The sequence below is a fragment of the Tupaia chinensis genome, unplaced genomic scaffold, assembly GCF_000334495.1.
Source record: "Tupaia chinensis unplaced genomic scaffold, TupChi_1.0 Scaffold145519_1, whole genome shotgun sequence".
Classification (NCBI taxonomy): Eukaryota; Metazoa; Chordata; class Mammalia; order Scandentia; family Tupaiidae; genus Tupaia; species Tupaia belangeri.
Genome location: NW_006205376.1, coordinates 499627 through 506052, shown reverse-complemented (window position 1 = coordinate 506052; position 6426 = coordinate 499627). Strand labels below are relative to the sequence as shown.

Below are 6426 nucleotides of genomic sequence, written 5' to 3'. Positions count from 1 at the left end.
GGACCCGGTGGCTTAAAACTCACGCCGGGCGCGTGTGCGTGCGTGCCCAAGATCCCGAGAGGAGAATGGAGGAGAAGGGATTGCGGCGTGACCATCCCCCCTGGGGGGTGATTTCTCGCTTTCTGTCTCTATGTCTCTCTCTGTCTGTCTGGCGAGCGCACGCGCCCTACAGTGAAAATCTCTCCAAAAAAAAAAAAAACTACTCCCACCCCCTCAAGTCCACACCAACATGCAATCTAGATCGGTTTAATCTTGAAGTGTAATCCAATAAGACTGAAGATCAAACACTTCAGGTCCTGGACAAGATAATAAAATACTCGTAAGCCTTCTGGATCCTTGGACTGATTGACATCAATAAGGGAACCAATCTTTGATGTTGTAAAGGAAATGTGTTCGTCTCCAGTGACAATTTCAAGCGCCTGCCGGCCTACTCGGTCAGGAGGCGGCCACAGAGCATCATCTTCGTTGGTAATTTCACTGTCATCAATTATTCTCTTTAGTTCTTCCATCACACTTTTATGTACATAAGCCTCTTTTCTGATCATGACATCATTTTTGTAATTGCTGTTGTTTGCATATCTCAATTTCCCGTCTGGTCTGAACTCAAACTCCAGGAACTCGTGGCCGAACTTGCCTTTGTGACCCACGTAGTAACACAGATAAAAGTCACTCTCCATGGCTTGCAAAAAGTAACCAAGAACTTGGAGAGAAAACAGCACGGCCTAAGTATGATTTTCAAGCCACAGGGTCCAGTTGGTCATGTGGGATACAACACCTTAACCACCACGCCACCTGCTGGCACACCAAGTTGCCTTTTAATGGGAATAGAGAAGGTTGACTATCATTTGGATGATCATAGCGATATGGGCCCTATTTCTAATAACCGCTAGTCCGCTTTTTGAAATCTGCTTGCACATCAATAACCATTGTCAGCAGCTGCTGCGGAAGCTATAGTATGCTTCAATGCAGCCAGACGCAGTAACGCTGCAAAAGAACAAACCATCATACACTTCAATAGAATGAGGTGAAAATCTCAGGACATTCCCAAAACTGGAAGGCTTCAATGCACCTGGCTTGTGAACACCCGTAGCCCCAAAAGTAACTTAATGAACACCCCTTCCCTCCTTGTAACCACCAACTGTGACTATATAACCTCTTTAACTTTCCAAGCCGAGGCCCAGACTTTGGAGTACAAGTTCCTCTGGGACTGCCGATGTAAAAACCTGAGTTCTCCTGCTCCGAGTGGCACTTGGTTTTGTGGCAGTCTGTTTTTGCAACAACAGCACAGTGCAAGAGAAAAATAAGAATGAGAGGGTGTTAATGCCAGAAATAGTGATGGATGCTGGGACCTTCGAACAAGAGAAGAAAATGAGTCAGGAAGCGACTTGAAACCTGGAAAACAGGAGGGACAAGGAGCTAGGATGTATGAGGTGAGGAAACTTCCAAGACTTTTCTCTGATGATGGCAGAAATTTCTGTGATGTTAACCAAGTGAGGGATATGCCATAAGAAACTGAGATATGTCATGAAGGGTCATCAAAGAACAAATAAAGTTCCAATTATGTTTCTGTTTCTAATAGTCAAAAACACACTATTTAGTTTATTGTAAACTTACACATGAAGAAGACAGCCGATTACCACAGTTACCTAAAAAAAAAAAAAAGCTGCTCCTGAGGGCGTGGTGGGCACCTGCCCTATGGCAAAAACTACTGGAGGCTGGAGGATTGTGACATCAAATCTATCTCTCTCTCTGTCTCTCTCACAGCACACGATTTGGAGGACCAGCAGATGGTGTAATGTTTACATCACTGGACTCCTACATAGTCAACCATGGTTTGAGTCCCGGACCTGGCAGCTTAAAATTCACTCCCGGCACGTGTGCGTGCATACCCAAGATCCCAAGAGGAGAATGGAGGAGAAGGGATCAAGGTATGGCCATCCTCCTGGGGAGTGATTTCTTGCTTTCTGTCTTTGTCTCTCCAATGCGCGCACGTGCCCTATAGCAAAAATCTCTCTCTCAAAAACAACAATAACAACAACAAAAAATGCTGTTCCTGACATCTTATAGCTGTTTGTTAAAAACGAAAAGTGAAATCTATATTGAATATGGCATTTATAACCAAAGTGAAGGATATTTTAGAAATCGACATCATTTTTCTATCCTTCCCTTCCTCCCCAAAGAGAACTGTTCTGTAATTCCAAGTGTTGTACCCTGATCACGAAGTTCTCAAAGCACCACAAGGAGCCGATTCCGAAGTAAACACACAAGGGTCACTTTTATTCGGGCTCGAGCCAGGGCTCTTGACTGTCACCAACAGAAACAGTCTCAAACAAGAGTACTAACACAAGCCCAAGGCAAATGGTGTTTTAGGTGCCTAAAGAGAGTCTGCCTGGTAAAGGAAATCGATGACAGGTGTCTTCATTTGCTTTTGTACTAAAGAAAAAGGCATCAGAGGAAACCTGCCATTTGTAGAAAGAGCAGAGCATAGTCAAATGGCTCTTCCTACTTAGAGAAACAACAGTCTCTCCATCTGCTATGTTTCCACGGGCAGTAACTGCCTGTAGACTGCCTCTAGACAGCTGTGAGTAGGGTGGGGCATCACTGAGTCTCTTCCCACCCCTCAGTCAATCCTTCCCAGGGAAAACAGGAGCAATGTGTCTGACGTGTGAGTTGGGGAGAATCGATTGAGTTCAGCCCTTCCTCAACTTTGAGACCTATGACTTACAAGCGCATGGGCTGCTCTCTGATGGGCCTGCTGCTATGAGGCCTGTTGCTACTTGCCGTGCCAGGAACCATGCCCAGGGATGAATTTGGGGAGAGTGTGAACAGGGCATTATTATGGTGATATTTTGATCTTCATCTCTCTGAAGCCTGTATTTATCTCAGTTGATTCTGAATTCAAGAGAAAGCAAATATTTATTAGTTCATGCAAGAAAAGGATTGTCAGCTGGTCTGAAATCTCACCCCTGGACTCGGGGACACTGAGATATGAACTTAGGTTTGCCACTCTGCTCCCCAGAATGTATCAACGTAAGATAAACGTGGAATGTTAGCAGGTCAGATTGTCCTTGGTTTACAGAAACATTTATTGTGAAACTTCTGGCTGAAGAGTTGCAGCTGCATTGGGAGGCATGTGACTATGCACTTATGACACAGGAGCGCGGGGGCGCAGGGGTGTTCAGGCCGACTTCACAGTGAGACATGGGTTCTTGTCCCACAGTTAGGAAGAACTAGAGTCACAGACACAGAGTAAGTATAGCAAAGTGGGGAGTTTATTAAAAGAGAGGGGAGGAAAAAGAGAGCTCCCAAGAAAGGAAGGATCCCGAAAAATGGGTTGCCAAGGAAGAACTGTGCGAAGGGTTTTTATTTGGGTCAGGAAGGGATTTGTCCGGACTGTTCTAGGTGGGGCTTGTGCATGCATTCCCCTCCTGATGAGGAGAGGTGCATGCTGGGTGGATCCACTTATTTTCCTAATTTCCTAAGGTCAGGAGATTCCTTGTCTAGAAGCTTTGGGCCATGAAAACCATTATTTTACCTTCTTCCTGGAATGTGGTGGGGCATGGACAAAGCCTATGTATTAGGCCTAGGTCATGCGGCCTAGGTCAAACACTAAGCCAACACTACCTCCACCTAAAAATTTAGCCATTTTGTGACTCCATTATGAGCCCATACCCTAACTATGTTTTAGGGTCCCTGTCTCCTACCAGACTTATACTAGAGGCAGGCAAAGGAAATACACAGATAGGAAATAGAAAATCTGGCCGCCCTGAGGTGGGCTTCTGCACCCAGTTCAATCTCACTTCTTTTTTTTTTTTGGTTTATTAATAGAAAATAATCAGTTATTCCAGTTTATAAATTGACATATTCCATCTCACTTCTTGTAAGTGAGCCTACCCTGTGTGGTAGAAGGGCGTGGAAGCTACACCTACCTTGTCACCAAACATCAGACAGCCATGTGCACTGTCAACTGAGAGGAGAAAGTGAGAAATATCCCTCAAGGGGGATGGTTCACACTGCAATCCCTTCTCCACTCTCCTGGGATTTTAGGTGTGCATGCACATATGCCCTGTGTGTTTCCCAAGCCACCAGGTCCAGAACTCGAACCGTGTGGAATCTAGTACCTTAACCACCACGCCACCTGCTGGCTCACTCAGCATGTTTTCAAAGCCCATCCATATTGCAGCATAGATTGTAGTAGGCAGTTAGCTAGTCATGAGCAGGCAGCCGCAAGAGAATAGCAGAAGGACACATGTCACATCAATCACAATTTATCAGGAGTTACAACCAGACCCTCCATGAGATGGCTTCTTCCCACCTAGCTCCTGGTACCGCGAAGGTGAGGCAAATACCATTTTTCTTCCTTGGTACCTGAGGAAGACACATAGGAATGATTGTAAATTTCCCTCTTATCATTCCTTATAAATACAAAAAGATCCAACCAGACATTTTGGTCAACATCCTGATTCCCACTGGGACAATAAACTAATTGGACAATCTATCCTGACTAGGCATCATGGCTCACACTGGGCATGTGCAGTTAGGTAGTCAAATTCTTCACCTGTGAGAGAGCTGTGCAAGCACAGGAAAAAGCCCACGGATTCAAACAAAGGACAGAAATAGTGTGACAGACCTCTCACCATTAAATATTCATTATCACCTCTGATAATAAAAATAACACCTAACCAGTTCCAAATGCAGTTGCTACCTAGTAGCCTGTCTGCCCAAAAGTCTTTTGGATGTACTTCTTTCATAAAATCTTTCTTTCCTAATAAATTCTCTTTCCTACCTACTTTTATTGTAGTTATGGCTTTACTTTGTACCTAGGGACAGGACTCTAGTTTTAGTGATCTGGACCCAAAGAACCAAGGACTTCACAATGCAGCTCAACATTCTCCCATCTATGACAATTTCAAGACTCCATTCCTGTTTCTGACTAAATCACACTTTATTTTATGGATATGGCACATATTGTTTATCCATTCGCTACTTAATGGACATTCAGATTGTCTGCATTTTTTAGTGATTACTGATAATGGTGCTATGAATATTTGTGTAAAAATTTTTGTGTGAACGTGTTTTCAATTTTCTAAGGTATGTATTGTACATGAATTGATTTGCTCATAATAGGCATTTTAGGCTTAACTTTGTACGGAACTGCCAAACTGTTTTCCACAGTACCATTTTATATTCCCACTAGCATTTAGTAAGTGTTCCTATTTTCCACATCCACACCTGTTGCAGAAAACCAGACACTGAGGAATGGAAAGCAGCACTCAGGGAGATTAGGAGAACTGTTTACCACACCAGTGGGCATGGAGGAGTTAACACTCTGAATCTCTGGCCCCCACTGGGAGTTGGACATGGTCTTTTATGGGGGAATTGGGGAAGGAGCTCAGAACCCACCCTATGCAGCTTCAACGGGAGGAGGCAGAGAAGCAGGAAGGTACTAGTCAAAGTACTAATCTATTCAAGATATTAATCTATTCAAGGTACTAATCTATTCAAGGTTTTCCGGTTACTCTGTAGCTCTGGGGAGGGGCAGTAAGCATACTGGAGGGCAGAAACTTCAGGCAGCCATCAGCCCTGAGTTATTCATAAATTCAGGGCTCTTCCATTTCACACCAACACTTGCTGTCCTTTAAAAAAATCATATATCCATCATAGTAGATGTCAAGGGGCATCTTGTTGTAGTTTTGATTTGCATTTCCTTAATGATTAGTAAGGTTGAACATCTTTTCGTGTGTGTATTAGTCATTTGTATATCTCTTTGGTGAGATACCTATTCATATCCTTTGTCCATTCTTTAGCCCAACTAAACATTACTGTGTTGTTAGAGTTTTTTATGTATTCAAGATACAAGTTCCTTATTTGATATATGAGTTGCAAATACTTGATCTCTTTCTGTAGGTTATCTTTCTACTTTAGAGCATGAAAGTATTTAATTTTAATGAAGTTCAATGTATCTATTTTCTTCTGTTATTTGTGCTTTTGGTGTCACATCTAAAAAATTACTGCCTAATCCGAGGTTACAATATATTATGTTTAAGAGTTTTAAAATTTTGAGGGAGGAGGTCCCTTTTCAGGGTTCCAATCAGCAGAGCTGGGAAAGTGGTGGAAAATGACCATCTGCTCTCTGGGGACCTCAGCACAGAAATGTGAACATGATGTTTCACTCAGGTCGAATGTGGAGCTCCCACTGCAAATGGAAGCCAGGTTCTCCTCTGTCCTTACTTGTTTTATCTGTCATATGTGTCCCTCACTCAGGTATTGAAAACTAAATTTTGGGCACCAGCAGATTTAGCTTTCTTCTTTCTTTCTTTCTTTCTTTCTTTCTTTCTTTCTTTCTTTCTTTCTTTCTTTCTTTCTCTTTCGAGAGTTTTTTTCTGTAGGGTTCATATGCTTGCCAGAGTAATAGAGACATAGAAA

At 43.1% G+C, this 6426-nt stretch overlaps 1 pseudogene; it reads right to left on the bottom strand.

The window, feature by feature from the left end:
* Positions 1-214: 214 nt before the first annotated feature.
* On the bottom strand, positions 215-679 carry LOC102486039 (protein mago nashi homolog pseudogene; annotated as a pseudogene).
* Between the last annotated feature and the right edge of the window lie 5747 nt (positions 680-6426).